This window comes from Dendropsophus ebraccatus, chromosome 1, assembly GCF_027789765.1.
Source record: "Dendropsophus ebraccatus isolate aDenEbr1 chromosome 1, aDenEbr1.pat, whole genome shotgun sequence".
Taxonomy (NCBI): Eukaryota; Metazoa; Chordata; class Amphibia; order Anura; family Hylidae; genus Dendropsophus; species Dendropsophus ebraccatus.
Window position 1 is genome coordinate 30,766,132 of NC_091454.1, and position 21,564 is coordinate 30,787,695.

General features: G+C 40.9%; 1 pseudogene; it reads left to right on the forward strand.

Annotated features, from left to right (window-relative positions):
• Positions 1-5,478: 5,478 nt before the first annotated feature.
• LOC138781887 (U2 spliceosomal RNA) lies at positions 5,479-5,599 on the forward strand (annotated as a pseudogene).
• Positions 5,600-21,564: the final 15,965 nt, after the last annotated feature.

The following is a 21,564-nucleotide window of genomic DNA, read 5'->3' on the forward strand; positions in this document are numbered from 1 at the left end:
TAACATTTATGAGCAGAAATAATAATAATTAGAGATGGGGACAGCAGCTGGAAATTTGTTTCGCAAGCTTCACAAATTTTTCAAATTTGCTAAGATTCGCAAATCAAATCTTTACGAACTTTATTAAAACAGTCAAAACTATAGTAGCAACAGTACTGGAACTATTGCAAAAGGGCAAATTTATAGAAGCATGTTGTTGTAAAAGTGTAAAAAATCGGAAAATCACAATAAAAATAATATTAAATTATAATAATAATAATAATAAAATAATTTCTGCCATTCCTCTCCTCTGTATCCAAATATCACTCTGTTAGTCTCTCCCTGCTCTGCTGTAACTGCCTGCTGACATCCTGCTCTCTTCTCCACACACAGCTGACTGGACACCTCTGTTACCGAACCACCTTATATAGAAGGTTGGGAAAAGGTGGTGACATCACCCACAATCAGCCCTCCTATCCTCTCCTCTCTGTCCCTAAATCGCTTTGTTAGTCTCACCCTGCTCGGCTCTAACTGCCTGCTGCCATCCTGCTCTCTCCTCCACACACAGCTGACTGGCCACCTCCGTTAACCCTTATATAGAGAGGGGGGGCTGACATCACAGAAGGGCCTGCAGCTGATTGGACAGGTGCTAGGGATTATGATAAATCCCTTTCTCCCATCCCGTGGCGTTCCAGACAGTATGTCTGGCCATCATTTTTTTTTTTGCAAATTTCCTTAACAAATCAGTGTGAATTCGCTTTGCAGAAGAAAATTGACAGCGCGATTCGCAGCTAATCTTGATTCGCCAGATTCATTTTGCTCAACTCTAATAATAAAAATAATAATAATAATAATAATAATAATAATAATAATAATAATAATAATATGGGATATTTTAAGTTTTTATTAAATACATTGATTATATTTATTCATTTATTTAAATTCACCATCTAGAAAAACCCAACAATTAGATCAGAACTGTTTTAAGATATTAAACACTGTATCTACAGAATCAGATTATTTTACACTTGGAGATTTTCACTATGAGACTACTTATATTTTTTTGTTTCTAATATGGTTGTTTTTTTAAGAGTACCTCTCACTTTATGGTAATGTTGTAATACTTGTATGAAAGCTGTGATCTTTGTAATTGTATGAAGGACGTATCTGGTGGTGGCTCCTAGAGGAAGTCATTATGCTACCACTGACATCATAAAAAAGTGTTTCGAGCATAAGAAAATGTTCTCAGCAGCTCACAGCAAGCTACTCATTAGGCACTTTCTCCCTTTACTTGTCTTGAATTACCTGCGAGACATGGATCAGACAGACATGCGCTTAGAGAAGACTTCCTTTTTTCAAAGGCAATTTCATCATTGATGGGACATTTCTAATGGTAGAGGATCTCACGTCTTCCTCTTTGTCTGCTCCAGTTGACAGCCTGCAAATATTTTTAACATGAAAGATCCTAGTCTGTGTAACTTGAGGTTTGAATCCCTATTGGGCATTCAAGAACAACTCCAAAGCATATGTAAAACACAAGGCAACCTCTTCCATTATTCTGAAAATAGACATAAATAGAGTTTGCACTTAAGAAGTGTATAGTTTATATCTTACGAATATAAGCCCTAGTATTACAAAAATATCAGTCAAGTCGATGACTAGCCAAAATATTATGGTGGTATTATAGTAAACATAACATAAATGTAAGTCAGCAAATTATATGCTTGTTTACAATTACAAATTTTAGGATTTTTTTGCTTTTTATTATTTTTTATTTTTATACTACATAAATGAAACGAGCCCTGATCTGACCCACAGCATCTGTCATTGTCTATTTTCTGTTCTTGCGCTAGGTAAGCAACAACTGGAAGACGGTCCCTACACTGTCCTGAGGCCATCAGGTGGTGAGTAGAGATGATCGAACAGGGCCGAGGTACAGGTTCGTAAGAACCTGAACCATCGGCATTTCACTCCCGCTGCCTTCCCGTTCCGTGGAGAAGGTTGAGACAGCCCGAGTACCACCTGGAAAACAGGGATATAGCCTATTACCTAGGCTGTATCCCTGTTTTCCAGGCAGTGCTCTGGCTGTCTCATCCTTCTCCACGGAACGGGAAGGCAGCGGGAGTGAAATGCCGATGGTTCAGGTTCTTACGAACCTGTACCTCGGCCCTGTTCGATCATCTCTAGTGGTGAGAAAAGTCAAACAGTGTGGGTCAAGCACAGTACAGATACATCAGGCCACATATCAGAATACGATAAGAAAAACAGAAAAAAAACAGCGGTCAATACCCAGTTAGCAGTGCAGTACAGAATCAGGGAATACTGTAAGCCAAACCGAGGTCAGGAACACAGATAACAGCTAAGTACAAGATCACAAAATGAAGCCTAGGTCGGGCAACAGGCCAAAGGTCAGGGAAACAGGTACAGTACATACAAAGAGAGCAATAAGGAATGCTAGTGTTGCAAGGCCAAACCTTAAACTTTCACAGGAAAGGCTGACCAATCAAAGGAGGTTTAAACGGAAGGTCTGGACACCGTTGCTGCCTCATCTGATTAGTTTGGCCTCCTGGCCCTCCTATTGGCCCGTGTGACTCACACCCTGCCCAGAGTTTCTGCTCGCCTATCACTCCAGAAGCTTTTAGCAGAAATAGGTGCCTTTCTGCTATAAACTTCTGGAGTGACAGGCATGCAGCCACTCTTATGCTGCGTTTACACAAAACGATAATTGGCCCGATCGTACGATTAACTATGTCAGAGTAACGATTTTTTTTCATAACGATCAGCGTTTAGATGGTACAATATATCGTACAGAGAATTCGTTTTGGGATCGTTTTGCGATCGCTTAAGCCTATCTCACACATTGGTTAAATCGGCGAACGACTAAACAACGATTTGAGAACATGTTCAAAGATAAAAATGAACGATTTCTCGCTCGTAGTTTGATCGTTCGTTGTGTTTACACGTACGATTATCTTTCGAATTCGATCGTTATCGTGTAAATTCGCAAGATAATCGTTACGTGTAAACGCAACATTAGATGGACCGATGACGGACCATTCAATAATGTAAACAAACACCAATCTGCTAGATCGGCGCTCATTTACCTATTTTGCATACAGGGCTCCATAGAGAGAAAAAAATATATACAGACTCCTGCACTTTCCTGCAGAAGGAAGAAACCTTTCTCATGGTAGCCAAACCCATAAGGTAGAGACGTCCATTTTCTTCTCAATACATAGCAGGACACACCCTTTTAGCCATGATGCATTTCCTGAAGAATATTTCTCTATCCCACTGAAAAGAATCCAATTTTGTTTGCTTGCCATGACCTTTTTCTGCTTAATTGTGCACTCATACATCCTATATATAGCCTCAAACAGTGCTTACACAATCTATAGTATTCAAAGCAGACTAAAGGAGCAGTTTCTGACCATTAGAAAATGACTATTAATTTAAAGGGGTTTACTTTAGTGGGAGTAATTTTAATAATTGCCTAATAAGCTTGTCTTGCTGTGGCGATGGTATACAGGGGACTCTCTGTGCCTGCCAGCTGTGGTCATATGACAGGCACTTTGTCTGCGGAATCGGAGTTGAATCTTCTGTCCTGAGCACTTGTCAGCTGAGCGCAGCGACGGGGGTGCTCGGGATTCACTCATCTACACCCCAAAACCCTCCATCACAGCCCAGCTCCTGCTTCAGTCCCGCCGCAGGTCACAGACTCTCATTGCCTCCTCTGGCCGCTGTGGGAAGGAAGGGGAGGGGGAGGCTGAATTTGTGCTCAACATGTGCAAAGAGCTATATTATATATTCACGTCCCTGTCCGGGACGTCATTGGTACGTTCTATGTTCAAGGGGAAACCTCCTCCCCCCTAACAGTGCAGGCCCACCCCAGACCTGGGTGTCACTGTGACCTATTTTCAGGGCGAGCCATCCAGAGAGCCATTTGTTCGGCTCTGAAAACCCATACTTAAATAAATGCCAGCTGAGTCGGTGACGTCAACGCCTCCTGGGTCGGTGACGTCACTGCACCATGTAATCTAGAAGACAAGAGAAAGAGCCAGAATTGGCTATAGAAGCTAATGGCACATATTAGTTATGTAGCAAGACAATTTTATTAGACTTATATTAAAATAACTCAGAAAAACCCTTTAATTAATTAAATACACAAGTAAATTATACAACACTCCATATGGAAGGAAACAGAGAAAACTTTCCAAATTGTATTCTTTAATAACTTTTTTTTTTTTTAATAACCACTACACATTGTGCCAAATTTTTATATTTTCTCTCTTTTTATGGAAATTTAGACAAAATAATGAAAGAAAGATAAATGAGAAAAACAACTATACACAATATAGTTTATTTGCTAACTTTCAGAAACTTTGACAAGAGATGCTTAAGAACCTGCTGTTTGGGGGAAAAAAAGAACATGCTGTTGAGCTAGCAAACCTGTTTAAAGAATATATTTTTGGCATAGAAAGCCCAAACAAGTTACAGATCTGCTATCGTAAAGCTAAAATTCACAAACTGGCAGATGAAGACGAGAAGGAAGTTGTGAATGCGCCAACTGCTACAGGTCAGTAGAAACCTAACAGCTCTATTAGCAGACTGAAAATTTCCCAGGGTTTGTTGGACTTATTAATTATCAATTGCTGTCATGTTCCTTTATACTTTGCACCCTCTCTATTGTGGAAGTGTCACTTTTATAATGACAAATCTCTTTCTCTCAATAATTTGACATAACTGAGGTAGAACTTTATTTATTGTGTGCTGTTCATGTTCTTTAACTTTACAGTAAAGTTTGATGTTTGGATCTAAAGCTAAATGTCCAAATTTGTGTGAAAGGAAAAAAAAAAAATATAATAAAAATAAAAGCCTGTCTGTCAGTCTGCCCCGTATATACTTTCAAACACCTGAACCATTTTACCCCAAATTTGCCAGGTAGGTACATTGGGTACCTGGGAAGGTTAGAGCGAGTTACAGTTATCTGCAAGGGAGGCAGTGTATACAGTATGGGGCTACCTGCAGGGAGGAGTGTATACAGTATGGTGGCTACCTGCAGGGGGGAGTGGATACAGTATGGGGGATACCTGTGGAGTGGAGTGTATACAGTATGGGGCAACCTGCAAGAAGGGGAGTGTATACAGTATGGGGGCTACCTGCAAGGAAGGGGTGTGTATACAGTATGGGGCTACCTGCGGGGGGTGGAGTGTAAACATTATAGGGACTACCTGCAAGGGGGGTGTATAGAGTATGGGAGCTACCTCCAAGTGGGGGGGAGTATATAGAGTATGGGGGCTACCCATAGGGGTGGGGGGTGTATACAGTGTGGGGGCTACCTGCGGGGGGAGTGTATACAATATGGACCCATCTCTAATATATACATTGAACAATTTTTTTACCATTAATTTCCCATAAACTCTTAAAACAAGCTACACTTTTAACCTAAATATTTTGTTATGGTGAGAATTGAATCAGTATCAAGAAAAATTGCTTAAAATTGCTTCTTGGCCTTTTGGCTAAGATCAAGTGGAGTATCTGTTCTTATCGGTTTTAATCTGATACGTCTCCTAACTGGGGAGCATATATTAAATAGATTTTTAGAACAGCAAAAATACTACAGCTATAGAATTATACACATTAGCCAATAAGCTATTTAAAGCCACTCCGGCGCAACCTACCCTCCACTGAAGGCCACTAGGTATAAGGAGCTGAGGATGATCCTCACACATACCAGATACTCAGTGGGTGCTGTTAGCAGAGTATGTTAAAAAAATAAATACCCACTTCGATAAAAATTTTGACATGTACTAAAATGTATCCAACAAATAGTACAGTCTCACACTAATCCATTATCAAGCGCTCACTAAAAGCCAATGTCCTCTGCCCACACCAGCGTATATAGCAATTAAGCGTATCCTACCTGAGTAAATTGGAGCTGATGTTCAGTGCAAATGGAGCAGGGCGTGATGGTCCACAGTGCCGGCATCAACAGTCTGTATTATAGTCCTGGAAAGAGGTAGCGATCCAAGTTGTGAATGTTGAAAGTAGTATGCAAAAATTGTTCATCTGTTAGGGCACTATTTAGCAGGTCTGCAGTTCCAATATTGGTGCGGAGTCTAGATTGTGGGCATGCTCCGGCCGGCAGAGCGCACCACTGACTTCCGCCCAAAGATGCCTTGTGACATCACAAGAAACTATGGAGGCCGTGGAGGACCACACTTACTCCAACGCATTTCAGAATTTCACAGATTTCCTTCGTCAGGGAAATTCCTTCTTCCTGACAAAGGAAATCTGTGAATTTTTGAAACTCGTTGGAGTAAATGTGGTGCTCCAGTTTACGTGCCGTGACATTACCAACTTTAAAGAACACTAAACACTCCAAGCTGTAGTAATTGCAGTATAATAAGTGTCTATTAGTAATTTTCAAAACTATTGTTGGGCAATAACACATCTTATAATTGATTTGCCTGGACTTCACCTTTAAGGCAAATACCAATGTAATAATACTGTCCTTGGAAAGCACCCTCTTTTTAACTGTCCTATCAACCCACCATTTTGGCTAACCCCTCTGCAGCAGCAATTGGGATTGGAAAGCCATTGAGTGGTCCATTCATTACATAGCACTATAGCCACAACACAACGTAAAATGATTATAGTTAAGAATGTTTGTTTAGAATTCGGACCTATGATAGTCTTGGGGGCACTTAGTAGAAATTTTGTTAACTAGGGGGCACTTGACTTGGTATAAACTACAGATCAAAATTCCTTTTGAGATAATTTCCTGTCTTGTTCTTCTATTTTATAGTTTGTATTTGCTTTCTTTAAACATGCTGCAGCACATTTAATTGGTACAGTGTTCTGGGGTTATCCACCGTTTCCAGGGATCTTTTAATACATATGAGTTTGCTTTTGTTTAGCTGAAACAAATTGCACTTGAACAATTTAACATCCTCGCGGGAAATCTGTGGTGTTCTAAATTCTTTGTTAATTTAAACACTTTTGAGTTGACTTGGCTGTTTGAATTGAAAACTATTGTGAATTAGCATCAGTTAATATGTTTTTTCCTAGTGGTGTCTTCAACTAAGCTCCATTTATGTACAAAGGCCACACATCAACTCTGCTATTTGGAATAGGATATGCTTGCTTCTGAACGTTATACTCGTGAGTCGAAGGAGCTAATATTTGTAGACAAAAATGAATGTATTACGTTTTTCTTGATAACCTTTAAACAAGGAATTGATTCTTATGAAGAGGATATTTAGTTTTGGGATTGGTTCTAACAATTAGCCAGACAAATTATTTTTTTTTATTATGATGCTCATCTGTTGAGGTCAATAGGTTCACTTGCCTTAGTGTGTCTTCAAAGTACTCAGCAAAACTGACTGATTTTGCTAATGTACAGTATATGGGGGACTCCTTACTCTCCCATGTAGGCAGATGAAGGAGAAGACTGTAACAACTGGAGTCGAGGATCCGCTGTACCACCACTAGCGATGGCGTAAGCCAAACCAGGGAGCGGAGTCTAAGGGACGTTGGTCTTCACCAATGCCCACTGCTAGGCGGGTTGCACTTGCTACGGCAGGCGACCCCCTTTTTTGGCTTGGTAGCGGTGGCGGGCAAGGTGAAACTGGTAACACCCAGGCGGGCAAGTTGGAACACAGCAGGACTCATGGCTTAAACCGGAAGAGCAGACACAGGCAGAACCACGGGTAGCTGGAACCTGGAATAGCAAGAAGATGACAGCAGGTGGCGAGAGCGGATTTGGCAGCACAGGCCGCTGCCACAGTCCTAACAGAGACTAGACTTCTCTTGGAGATAAACCATGGCCAGTCGTGTCTGGCAGTGGCTACTTTCTCCCTCTCATCATTAAAAATATAGGCTAAGTAATCAAGCAGAGAATTAATGTATAATGAATTAATGTCAAACTAGCATTAAGCCAACAGCTAAATGAAAGATTCCCTTAAAATCTCAGTTTTTTTCAGGCGCATAAAGCTTAGAAGTTTTACAAAGAAGATAAAAACTTTTTGTTATTTCTTAAGTTAAAAATGTCAATATCTGTACTTATGTAGTGCAATAATGTAGATGCTTCCCAGGTTAGCAGGAGACATCACTACGCTTATTATCCATTGACAACAAATTTTTAAATAGCCAAAAGACAATTGTAAGACAACTGTGAATTAGTCAGTGTGATATTTCACAGCTTCGCTAATAATCTCAGTTAACATATTTTTGTTTGTTTCCCTGCAAAATCATTTATAATTAATAATTTCTCATCACACTGAGGCCCATTCACGCTATGCTTTCTGTCTCCACTGGAAATGTATGGATTTTTGTTGAAAAGGTATTCTGAGGAGTTGATGTGGGGTACCATGGGGGCTCAGTTTGGAGGCTTAGTGGCTCAGTGGGGAGGCTTAGTGGCTCAGTGTAGCCTTGCAGCACTGGGGTCCTGAGTTCAAATACCACAAAGGGCATCATCTGCAAAGAGTTTGTATGTTCTCTCTGTGTTTGTGTGGGTTTCCTTCCACACCCAAAACACACAGATAGGTGAATTTAGATTGTGAGCCCTAAGGGACCAAAATTGGCAAAAACTATGTAAAGTGTTGCAGAATCAGTGGGCACTATACAAATAAAAGCACTATAGATTTAAAAAAAATAGTCTACTTGTGAGTACATTTACATTTTTTTTTTTACTTGTGGGGCAAGACAATGTAGTCTGCCATGCTGCTATGTTCTGCATATGAATAGAGAACCGGGTTCGGGTTCAAGTCCATCTGAACCTTAACGATCGGCATTTGATTAGCGGTGGCTGCTGAACTTGAATAAAGCCCTAAGGCTGTGTGGAAAACATGGATATAGTCATTGGCTGTATCCATGTTTTCCAGTCAACCTTAGAGCTTTATCCAAGTTCAGCAGCCACCGCTGATCAAATGCCGATCATTCGGGTTCGGATGGACTCGAACCCGAATCCGGTTGGCTCATCTCTACATATGAATGTATACGGGTCTATAGCTGTGTATTGAAGGGTTATCTGTGTATTTTGTTATTTATATAAAATCCTCACTATCCATCTAATGTCTGGTGTGATGCCCTTATGATTCTCTGTGCCTTCCTTGTTTTCCCTATATAGTCCCCGGGCTTACTTCTCTTAGTGGATGATTATTACTGCTGAGATGCATTGCTAAGCTTAGTTTTTATAACCATCTAGGTAAAACCCAAGCAACAGCAGCATGGCATTAACAGGGTGGGAATAGCCATTTATATTGGCCCATCCCAGCCTTATAATGCCAGCCTGTTACTCACTCCAGAACTGGAAAGTCATTTTTTTTTATGCTCAGGGCCTGTTGATATGAGCTCATTTTAGCAATAATCCAGGCTTAGTAAATGGGTGGCATCTATGTCACTTTTACTACTTTGCCATATACAATATGAGTAAAAAATCAGTATAAAAAAGTAAGTAAAAAACACTCATAAAGGTTTTAAAAAAAACATGTATTAAATAAATAAAAAAACTTCTTTCCTCATCTTCTACGTGAAGCAGTTAACCCCCACCCCAAAGCCTGTCTCTAACTGGAGGAATGGAGGGCACATGCCAAGCTCACTGCCCATGACTACTCTATTTCCTATTCTAATAGACTTGGTCACATGTTGGCATGGCTATGTAGCAAGTATACAACCAGCTTGTTACCTCAAAGAGAGAGGGTTCAGATTTTACCTTAACAATATATGCAGCTACTGTATATTAGGCCCATGCAACCCGGAAGAGTATAAACCAAAGTCCTACGTCTAACAAACACAGCTACTGTATATTGCAAAAAAAAAAAAAAAATCTTCCAAAGAGATAGAATGAAGCCATAAAATATAATAGAGACAGAATAGTAGAAAAAGATCAATGAAAGTTACAGCAATGGCGATGCACCTAAAAATATTACTGTTCATATTATTGCTACAAATTATCTTTGGGGGGAAATTTGTCTTAATATAGAATTTAATGATAGTTGTATTTGCAGTTTTTTGGTAGTAAAGTGTCCCAGTACAAATATTATAACCTTGATGATAGCGATATTCTAGGATCAGGCCTTTTGGTTGCCGTAAATAAAAAAAAAAAGTTTCAAAATAAATTGTCTACTTTATGTATTCTTGGGGGTTGTATTATGTTACACACTGTAATGGCTTTTATAGTTCTAGGTGAATGGTTTAAAAATGAGATTGCCAAGGATATTTTTAACAAGCTAACCTTGGAAAATAAATGGAAGGTAATGGGAATTAAAGGCTTTAAAGTCTTACAGTGGTAGCTAAATAAATCATCTTAAAGTCATAGAGCAAAACTAGAAAAATAATGAACTATATAAATGTACCGGGCCGAAATCTCAAACTAAACATGTGACTGTTCTTTCTGAACATTTTTCTTGCCAGATAAGTCCAGCAAACCGTCGGATGACTCTTACTGTACTTTGGATATTAGGCTGGCCAATGCAGTTGACTCAATGTTTATTTTTCATATACTGTACTTAGTGTCAGGTATAAGACTGATTGAGACAAGACAGGTGAGGCCCTAGCACTGGCACCCACCCTGCTGTCCCTGCCTGCTTTTCACAACTGCTGGCAGCGGATAACTGGGCGACAGTACCTAGCCTGAACAGTTATAAAAACAAAACGTGGTGGAAAAGACGAACAAACACAATATATCAAGGTCGGCTAGATGGAATCAGTCGGTTGTTGCGGTACAAAATTGGATTTGGAGGGGGAAGTTGGGAAACCAAAACAAGAAACTAGGAATACAATCAGAATAAATGCTAGTTAGTCATTTTCACAAGGAGGCTCTATCCCAGGCAAAGAGGACACAGAGGGAAGTATACTTACGAGACTGGAGTCCCAGCCCCAGAGAGTGATTGGGGCTGAGACTCCAGCCCCAGAACTCATACACAAGCTGACTGGTGGTGCTGGCTGCCAGTCAGTAAACATCAATATAGTACACCTAGGGACACTGTCGGCACACTACCCTCAACTGACTGAACCAGTTGCCAGGTATGTTGTTGTCACTTGCATCATTGTGAGCTGAGCGTGATGGCTGATTCCTGACACTTAGATTTGGTATCACTTGGAGTTGCAAAACTGGATTCTCCAACTACATATATGCTTCATTACATTAGACTGTTTCTTTAGCTCTACTTCCTATGTCCTTCGTGATTCTCTCAATAGGCAGCTATTGCTGCTCCCTCTTAGAAGCTATAAGAAACCAAAGAAATAATAGTTCTATGCTAGAGTCATTGAGGTAAAAGGAACTGGCAAGGTAATGGCTAATACATAATGTCTCATTGTCTCGTTACATTGCATTAAGTCATAGCCCACATAAAAGCAGTTAAAGGGAATCTACTAGCTATAATTGTTCCAAACTGCTGACATAGTTAGATAACTGTTAGGTCAAGAAGACATGTGGTACCTTTCATATATCTGTCTGTGCTTCCAGAACATATACAAATGCTTTTATACTACTGTATAATGAAAGGTGTCAAAGAGACTGATCTTCTAAAGGCTGTGACACCTCCTACCCTCTGATCCCTGGGCCTGCTTAGAGCTCACGGCTAATGCCATGAAACTCATTGGCTAAGTTTAGGCCCTTGCTACACTCAGTGATTGGCTGAGCACAGTGATAGATTGGCCAGGACAGGGATAGCTTCAAGAGCTGGATTAGACAGATGACAGCAGGTTTGATATGAGCCCGTACCTACTGTCATCTGCCCAGACATCCTGCTCCTATAGTTATAGACAGTCATGGCTGACCAAGGCCACTCTTACATTCGTACAGCATTTAGTAATGGCCCTAGGCAGCAGTGACAGTGCAGTTTATGGCTATATTAACACTGTAAAGACAACGGCTGTTGTTTGACTCTCCGGCCATTGTAGAGAGTGTCAAACAACAGCCTTTGTATCAGGACGGGGCAGGTAGGGGCAATACATGAGAGTGAGCCCTGACGGTGAACCCACCAACTGTCCCTACCTACTTGCCTCAACAGGCCCTAGGCGGCCGTGGACAAGCACAATGGTGTTCCCTGTGCTGAATATTTGCACATAGAACAAGACAGACAAACAAACACAAAATGGGATAGTCAAACCGGCAGGGTCAAAACCAAACGGGCAGTGCAGTACAAAACAAGTAACAATCGGATAGTCAAAAGTAAAAGCCAGAGGTCAGGTAACACAGTCAAGCAAGCAGAGGGAGTTAGGACGGGGATCGCAGGAATAGACAAGGGGGAGCTGGGACCAAGGTATTAACCTAAGAGACAGCGCTGAGAGTATGCCTCAGCTTTTTTTTATGCTGACCAAGAGCCCGGTCCTGATCCTCACTGGACCGGTGCTCTGATCTCTTAAGCTCCAGACGGCAGAGGAATCTATCAGTCAAAGAACACTGCTCAGCTGCAACAATCAAGGCCAGTAGTGAGCAGTGTAACCCCTGCACTGCTAAGAGGCTGAAAGGAAAGCGGGTGTGTCAGACAAAAGGCAAAACAGGCCCAGATAACACCAGGCTTCAGTGCACATTCATGACACGTTGTTGCTTTGAAAATTACATTGAAATCAATGCACAATGGATGGAAATATTTGACATGTAAATTATTTTCACGGCTCTAGCAAGCAACGGCTGTCGTTCAATACACTGTGTGAACAACGGCCGTTGTTTTCATTGACTTCAGTGCAGCACATTTTTCTATGAATAGAATGGTCATTGTTTAAATTGTAGTATAAAAGTATGAAAGCTGGGTGCCGCATCGGTGATGTCATTGTGTCATGTGACCGACCAGGGAAAATCCCAAACTAGATGTACTTGGCAATCAAAGCCAATTGAAGTTTGGAATTGTTAGGCAGGGGATTTAAAAAGCAAACAGTATTGGGCTAGGTTCACACAAGGTCTTTTATGGACGCTCAATGGCCGTCTTTGTGGACAGCTATAATTTTGAGGTCAAATAACGTTTGTTATTTTGAAATTACAGACATCATTTAAAAATGACGGATAGTAGTTTACCTAAAAATGACGGGCGTCCACAAAAACGGCCGTTGAACGGCCAAAAAAAGACATTGTGTGAACCTAGTCAAACAAGCTACAAGGCAATTCAAGGGAAAAGCTTAATAAAGCTGTTCGAGGTATGCTACTACATATTTCATTGTTTGAGACACGTTTCTGCCTATACAGCACCACTGAGACGTTGTATAAGCCAAAAAAATGACATCTAGAAGACCTTCTTTTTATAAGTGACCCTCGCAGTCTGTTCATTTACAATTGTTCTCTAACATTTTATTGTCTCCTCATTCTAGGTAAACATATTTGTCGCTCTGTAATCGGCTGATTCCTTTTGTCTGTAATGACAGTCTACAAAGAAAATGTCCACAAAATCCATTTGCCACTCCCCGAGGTTACGGTGGTAATTGTTCCCCACTGCAGAGCTGACTTTATTTTCTCAATTTGTCACTTTAGCTATAAACTCATACAGTCTGCGTGGGTCATGCGGGAGTGAAAGGGCCAGGTAGAGGCCATTCAATGTTGAGTCTAGCTGGTAACACAAACACATTTCTCAGAAGGCAAGCACAGCTGTTTCTAAATACAGAGTGTGTCATTTTCTCACTTTGTAGATTATCTATTGTCATGCTGAAACAAAAGAGGAAAAACTTCATTTTCAAAATTTCAATTCATTTCTGGGGTTTATTCACATGTGAGTTATCAGCGTTTCTACTACAGGTTTCACGTTTAGTTTTATAGTCATTTTGAATATAATGTATTTAACTTATTATATAATAAATTATTATTATTATTATTATTATTATTATTATTATTATTATTATACAGGATGCAGGATAATGATCTGTAAATCTTTCAAAACCTTAATATCTGATGCATTTTATATGTAAAAAAAAATATATATATATATATATATATATATATATATATATATATATATTACACAAGAGACTAAATAAATAGAATTACAGATTTAGGCTAAGTTCACACAACATATTTTATTTCATGTAATAAAGGCCGTTGTTTCAGATTGCAACACCGGCCGTTATTAAATGAAAAAATACCTGGCATTAATTTCAATGGAATCCCGACCGGAGTGTGGTTTTGTGAGTCCGCTATTCATTGAATAGCGGCCGCACAAAACTGACAGTGTAGACAATGGCCCCATTTTACATTGTCTGCTATGGTGAATTGGAACGCAGGCATGCCCGAATGTGCCCTCATTCCAATTAAAAAAAAAATGAAGTTCATCCGGCAGGTACTGCAGTACTGGTTGAAATAAACTTCACTGACAGCGGCCGTTCTGTGACGCGGCCGCTGTCATACTGCAAGATTGCAGCAAAATCCGCTGCAGAACCTATGCCAATGACTTTCAATGATAATACATACAGTGGGATTTACATCCCGCTGCGAGTATGTACATGACAGTGCCTTTAACCCCCATCAACCCTCCGCTGGTCGGGGGTTCTGGGCTTCACGTCCCGCTCAACCAATTAGTGCACTGCCTCGCCACAGCCACTGCAGGACGTGAAGACACCGGAAGCCCCTGAAGCAAGCTGGAGCATGGAGCAGGTAAAGTATGCTCCAGCCAGTGGGGGGTTAAAGGATCTGCAGCGGATTTTGCTGCGAATTTGCAGCGTAAAATCTGCTGCGGATACGTCCTGCGTGAATTTACCCTTTCAGCTCACTTAAAGGAGAACTCTGGCCAATATGTTATTTCCTAAGCAAACTTAGACATACACCTAATGTGCACTAATTTTGGAAAATGAACATAAAGGGGGACATGTATCATCTGGCGTACTGTTTAATTTCGGCGTAAAGTGCCGATATGCGAATGATTTTATGCGCAAATGGACGATTTGCAAATAAAATATGCGCATATCGGCTCTTTACGCCGGGGGGCGGGGAGGGGGTGTGGAGGGGGCGGAACGGGGGGCGTGGACTCAGAGTCCGCGCGATTTATCATTTTTTCAACTAAAGGATACGCCAAAAACCTACTCCACCCATCAGGTGGAGTAGGTTTTCGGCTGTGCGCACCGACTCACACTGGATTTATGTAGAGGCGGAACGCCTCTACATAAATCTCTGTAGTGCCGGAGATGCGGGGACATTTATAAGTCCAGTGTTAAAAACGCCGGACTTAATAAATGTCCCCTATAGTGTTATTTCCCTCAATTTAGTAGTTCAGGCAAGCTTCAATTTCTGTAAAATTGAAGCCTGGCTCCCAGCTGCTGGTGTTCTGTTAAGCTAATCAGTGCCCTGCCTCGATGCAGCACACTGATTGGCTGAGCAGGACACCAGCAGGCAGGAGCCCGAGCAGCAAGCAAGAGAGCAGTCTTCAGTGTGTGGAGAGTGGTAGGGGGGGGGGGGGGCGCGATCACTGTGGCCTTTCATTAACAGTGGGGACCTGGCTGCTGATAGACCCTTGCCCTTTGCGTATTGGTACATCATGGATCCTTAAGGGCTTACTGGACTTTGCCAATTGCATTGCCTGGGTAAACAGCAAGGCTTGTCAAACTCTCTGGGTACTTCTTTCATATAGGGATTCCACAGAGATGCCCTTTATCCCCTCTTCTATTTGCAACTACAATAGAGCCTATGTAATTCTGCCAATATTGATTTATTAATTACTGGACAGCCAGAAGGGTACAAGTAACTAGGGAAGGGGGGGGGGGGGGGGGGGTGTTAAAGAAAATAAATAAATATTTATAAATAAATATTATTACAACAGTCTCACCATATGAGTTCCAGTACCGTATATAGTATCCAAGCAGAAGTTTCCCTTCAGTGTTAGTTCTGTAGGAGCAAAGAGCAAAGTAATAACAGTATTTTCTCTATATGAAGACAATAACGTGATAGCATTCAAATGAAAAATGACTGCACAAAATCTGTGCGGAATTTCTCTTCATCTGAGTGATGGAGACAGCGAGATCCGCTACCTTGTTAACAGCAATGAGCAAAGTTACGTAACACCCCTGCCATCTGTTGATTTAACCCTTTACGCGCCTGGCCTCCAGAGTAATCCAAGTGAAACCGACACAATTTATTTCTGCTGGCACGGCCTATCAAAAGTGTGTCCTTAACCAACAGGGACCAAATTTCTTACTGAGCCCGTGGCAGCACATACATGAAAACTGATATCTGGCAGAAGGAACAGACAAGAATCTCTCCCCGGTTCCTAATTACTTGTCAAACAGAGTGTGCTGCCTGCAGACAGCCGAGCAAAAATTATGTCTAGTAAATTATTCAGTTAATATTTACATACTGAGATCTTTAAACAAGTGTAAAAGTAACAGATCTAGCGCACTTCTTCAAAAAGATACTTTTTTTAGTTTGCTGTATAATGAATGTTGGGGGCCTAGACGGAGTGACTGAGGGAAATAAATTATTTTGTGCTGATACATTTAGATGCTGACTTCCGAGCTGTCCCAAATTTCCAGAGACTCTGGCGTCGAAAAGTTGTCAAGAGGAGTTCTCTTATGTATACCTGGATGTTTTTGGAATTGAACAGTTGAATACTACTAACATAATGTTTTGTATTCTTGGGTGAAATAATTCTTTTTTTTTTCCTGCCACCCTATGAAGTGTCTTGTGACCTGAAGACAATAAGATTATTGTCAAATTTATTTTATGAAAAGTAGATACCAAAAATAAATGGCAGTTTTGAAAAAGATGCTAGAGAACTGGCATACTGCATTATATTAATAATTTGAGTATACAAAATTATTACCCTCATTGCTTTAAGGGGTACTCTGGTTGGAAAAAAAATGTGGTAGCTGAAAGTTTAACAGATATGTAACTTAATCTTAAAGTACTTATCAGCTGCTGACTAGAGATGAGCGAAACGGCCGAGGTTCGGGCTCGTATGAACCTGAACTCTTGGCTTCTGATTCCCGGTGTCTGCCCGCACTGTGGAGAGGGTGGATACAGCCTGAGGGCTGCCTAGAAATAGCATACAGCCTATGGCTATCGCTGTATCCCAGTTTTCCAGGCAGTCCTCAAGGTTGTATCCACCCTTTCCACGGAGCGGCAGACAGCGGGAATCAGAAGCCGAGTGTTCAGGTTCATACGAACCCGAACCTCGGCCGGTTCGCTCATCTCTACTGCTGAAGTGGTGTATTGCCAGTTTGAAAAGGTGCTCTCTGCTGCCACCTCTGTGTTTGACAGGAACTGTCCAAAGTCAGGGAAGTTTTTTAAGGGGATTTGCTTCTTCTCTGGAAAGTTCCTGAAATGGACTGAGGTGTCAACAGAAAGCACTATGTCAGACAGGAAAGAATACACCATTTCTTGCAGGTCATACAGCAGCTGATAAGTTCTGGATGGCTTGAGATGTTTAAAGAGAAGTAATTTACAAATCCGTATAACTTTCTAAAACCAGTTAATTTGAAAACACTTTTTTTTTTTTCCATATATCGAGGAAGATACAGGTGTCGGCACTGTCTGAATACTGCTCAAACAGTGGCTATGTGCTGAAGACGGATAAGGGGCTTAAGGTGCACTGATAAATGGCCGCGGTGAACAGAGACAAGGGCAGTACGATGTGTATAGGTAGAAAAAAGTCTAAGCACTCACCGGATGAAATTATCTCTTTGTGCGTTTATTTAGACATCACAGGGAGGGAGCGGTGACCAGAGTGCGGGAGCGTGTAGCAGACAACTGTTTCGCACCTCAGTGCGAAACAGTTGTCTGCTACACCCTTGTTAACGCTCCCTCCCTGTGATGTCTGAATAAACGCACAAAGAGATCATTTCATCCGGTGAGTGCTTGGACTTTTTTCTACCTATACACTTATTTTTTTTCCACCTGAATTTTACTAAAGAAAAGTAATAGGCCATTCAGGCAACATTAAACAAAATGTAAGTAAAAAGGTAAAAAAAAAAAATCTACAAAGTGACACTTTATGTGAAATTTGCATTCATCTATAAATGCTCTGCCTACCTGGAGTTCTCTATTGCTGAGAACCATGTAAATCTCCCTCAGGCTGCTTTAGACATCTGACCCTTTCTGAAAGCATAGAAAAAGGGTTAAGATCCCTGTCTAAAAAAAATTACAGTCTCATGTAAATGTTTATAATCTTTTCATTGACTGAATGTATTAGTAAGTGTCCTATACTTGGTGATCTGGTAGGAAGGAGTAATTAATGCTCATCTTGTTTCTTAATGATTTGAAATAATAGGAATATTTTTTTCAATTGACCCGCTGTGCTACTCATCTGGTATGACTTTGGGCCACACCAGGGAGTCTAAGTGCTCTCTAGGTCTTCACCCTTTATCCCGCTCCAGAATGCAGAAGCTAGAAGGCACAAGGTTGCTCCACGCTAAGGGTCCTGGTGTGTGCAGCAATCAGGTACAGAGTCAGTGCAAGTTACCAGATAACAGGCCAAGTAATCATAGTCACCAGCAGGACAACAGTAGAGTCAGGGTAGCACTAGGGATTATATAGAAATCTAAGGCAGAAAGGCAAAGGGTCAGGCGGCAGTTACTACCGCCATAATGCCTCTTTGCTTGTGATAGAGCCTCTTTTGAGTGTGACTAAGATAGCATTGTATCCTGATATGTATTCCCTGGTTTCCTGATTCTGGCTTGACTTTTTGACCATTCTTCTTAACTTCTGTTTTTGTACTGCACTGACTGATAGTTACCAATCCAGCTTGTTCACCTAGAGAATATTGTGTTTGTTCTGTCTTTGTTTTCTGTGTCTCCAAATATCCAGGATAGGGACTGTCGCCCAGTTACCCTCTGCCGCCTAAAGCAGATTGTGATGCAGGCACGGACAGCAGGGCAGGTGTCAGTGCAGGGCCTCACCTCTCCTGTGTCTTAGTCTCCGTCCTTACACTTTTTTAGTATGTTTCTTCATGCCTCTGCCTCATGGAAATTTTTCAATATGGCTAGACTTCTCCTTTAAGGCAAAATCAGGATATATATATATATATATATATCATTATTGGTTACAAATTCCTTAATGAGAGAAGTAAGAATAGAGGAAAAGCACACAAGTCTCTCGATATTTTGTACAGAGTGATAAAATATAATTTTATGGATGACTTAGCTAGTGTTGATTTGCATTGCCTATCATTTTAATTGGAAACGAGGAAGAAGGCACAGTATTTATTTACACATCCTTCCTATCCAATCCATTGTGACCGAGAACCATAGCTCTATATCATTTTTCTTCCATATATTGCAGTGCGGTATTAGGGACAGCTGTCCTTTCAATTTTCAGTTCTTCATGTCTCATTTTAGGTGGAATTGTTCGTAATATCATCACCTTTGGAACAAGAGCACCTTACATCTCAGCCCTCTAACACTTGTTAATATCCACATCAATTCATCACCATGTCACATCCTGGTCACTCACTCATTTAAATCCCTGAACCTTGACAGCCTTGCAATTCTATAGAACTACAAGCTCCTACTAATGTCATAGTGGGAGTCATAAATTTTTAGCGTCTTCAATTATAAATTATACTGGAAAACCTTGTCATTTTTTAGCATGACACATCATGTAACAGAGGATTTCCAATCCATCAGCCAATTATGGTTGGTGGCACAATACTGTGTTTTTTTTTTCTAATAGTTGAAGACAGTTTATATGATTTATTAGTCACCTGATAAGTAGAAGACATGATAGATATTTTCTTTTCTAATACATATTACATAGAAATGTGGAGAATCATTAGGATTCATTACACTACTAGGCTGCAACCATATGTCATGTGTATGAGCTTTAATAGAATTACTGTGGTTGAGGTGAAACCAATATAATGGGTTGTTATTATGGCATGCTGTGCAGAGTTTATAGGATTTTATAGGGGGTGTCTTGCTATGAATTCCTGGAATATGCATAACAGGTTTATAGAGTACATTTAGCAAATAAAGTCTATAAATGAGTCAATAAATCATGTATTTCATTGTTAGGATAGGCCATTAACATTCAATCATTGGGGGTCTGACAGCAAGTATGAAGGAGCCATGGATATCCATACAGCGCTGTAGCTCAGAGATATCATTTGAAGGTCCCGGGCCACAGTACAAGACCCAGAACTGGTTGCCTCCATAATGGTGGAACTACACTGTAAGCTACATTGACATCTAAACATGTACAATGCATCCAACAATTGATAAGATTTCGATACTCTGAGGGGATGGGGGGGGGGGGTCTTAGTTCAGCTCATAATACCTAGAGTTAGGCTACATTCATACATTCTCAAATTTCGTGTGTGGTTTGTATGAACAGACAATGTGCTACGGACCCAGTGTTAGAAGTCGTCCCTCATGCTTGGTTCCCGGTGACACCGGAGCTTACTGCCGGCCTCCTGCAGGTGCCGACCCTGGAGTGTATGCATCTGCCAATGGCGACCCTGCAGCAGTGGGTGTCATCATTGGTGATGGTGGCAGTGGCAGTGGGCATGACTAGCAGCAGGGCTGGATAAGGCTGCTGGAGGTGTAGGGCACCACTGCATGAAGAAGAGAGGCAGAATGTCAGTGTACAGGGCCAGAAGGGTGGGAGAGTGTGCCAAGGAGGAACAGAGTGTAGAGTGGAAGAGTGGTAACCCACAGAGTAACTGCTAAACCATTAGTTGGCCCTAAAATCTGCACAGTGCCTCTTGTACCTATCTCCATGCCAGGAGAGTGATTTAAGAAATCTCTTGCTTAGAAAACTGTGCCATAAAGCAAAGGACTATATACAAAGAAGTATTCTGCTGGTCATTATGGTCCTCGGGGACCAGGAATGTGAATTTTGTGACTGGACTACCCAAACCATGTAAAAGTCAAGAAGCTCCTAATCTTAATAGGTTTGAGCATCTTTAGAGGAGTCATAAAGAATAGACTACAGTCTAGGTTTTGCCCAGTAACTATTAAAAGTATATTGGTACCCTTGGAGATGCCTTTCTGGGAACTGATAGAATGAACTGATTGTCAGAGCTTCTGTAGTAAAAACTTTACGTAGCATGTAATATCTATATATGAACTCGAGAACAATTGTTCATAGAGTTCAAAGAGGTCCACATGGGATCACTAGACCAATAATCCCCCTCTAGAAGGATCAGCGTAGGTGCATATGAAAAGTATTTAGTCCCCAGACTCAGCCAGTGTGTTTATTTACAACGCATTTCGGCCCATATTATCACAGGCAGGCCTTTCTCAAGCACTTAAGAACAATTGTGGAATTTCCTTCATATAATTGGCATTTGTCAATAAAAAAATGTTTTTAAAAAATCTACTTTTCCATACCATCGACAGTTATTAATTCATTGTGACAACAGATCCTGTTCAGCTCACAGATATTTTATGTAGATGGCCAGCTTATGTCTAAGGGATCATTTCGAGAATGGTAAGTGAGACGATGGGGGGAGTATGACCGCGGCGTGGTGAGTGAGGAACAAGACTATAATGTATTAAATATGAACTTTTTTATTTTCCAGAAAACATTGCTTCAACTTCTGAACTCGGCAGTGTGTGACTTAGCTGTGTTTAACTTATTTATTTTTAACATTCGATGGTGGTGAAGTGTATGTGAACTTAGTAAAGGAAAGCCCCAAAGAGCTTTGGCATACAACTGTCAACATGCAT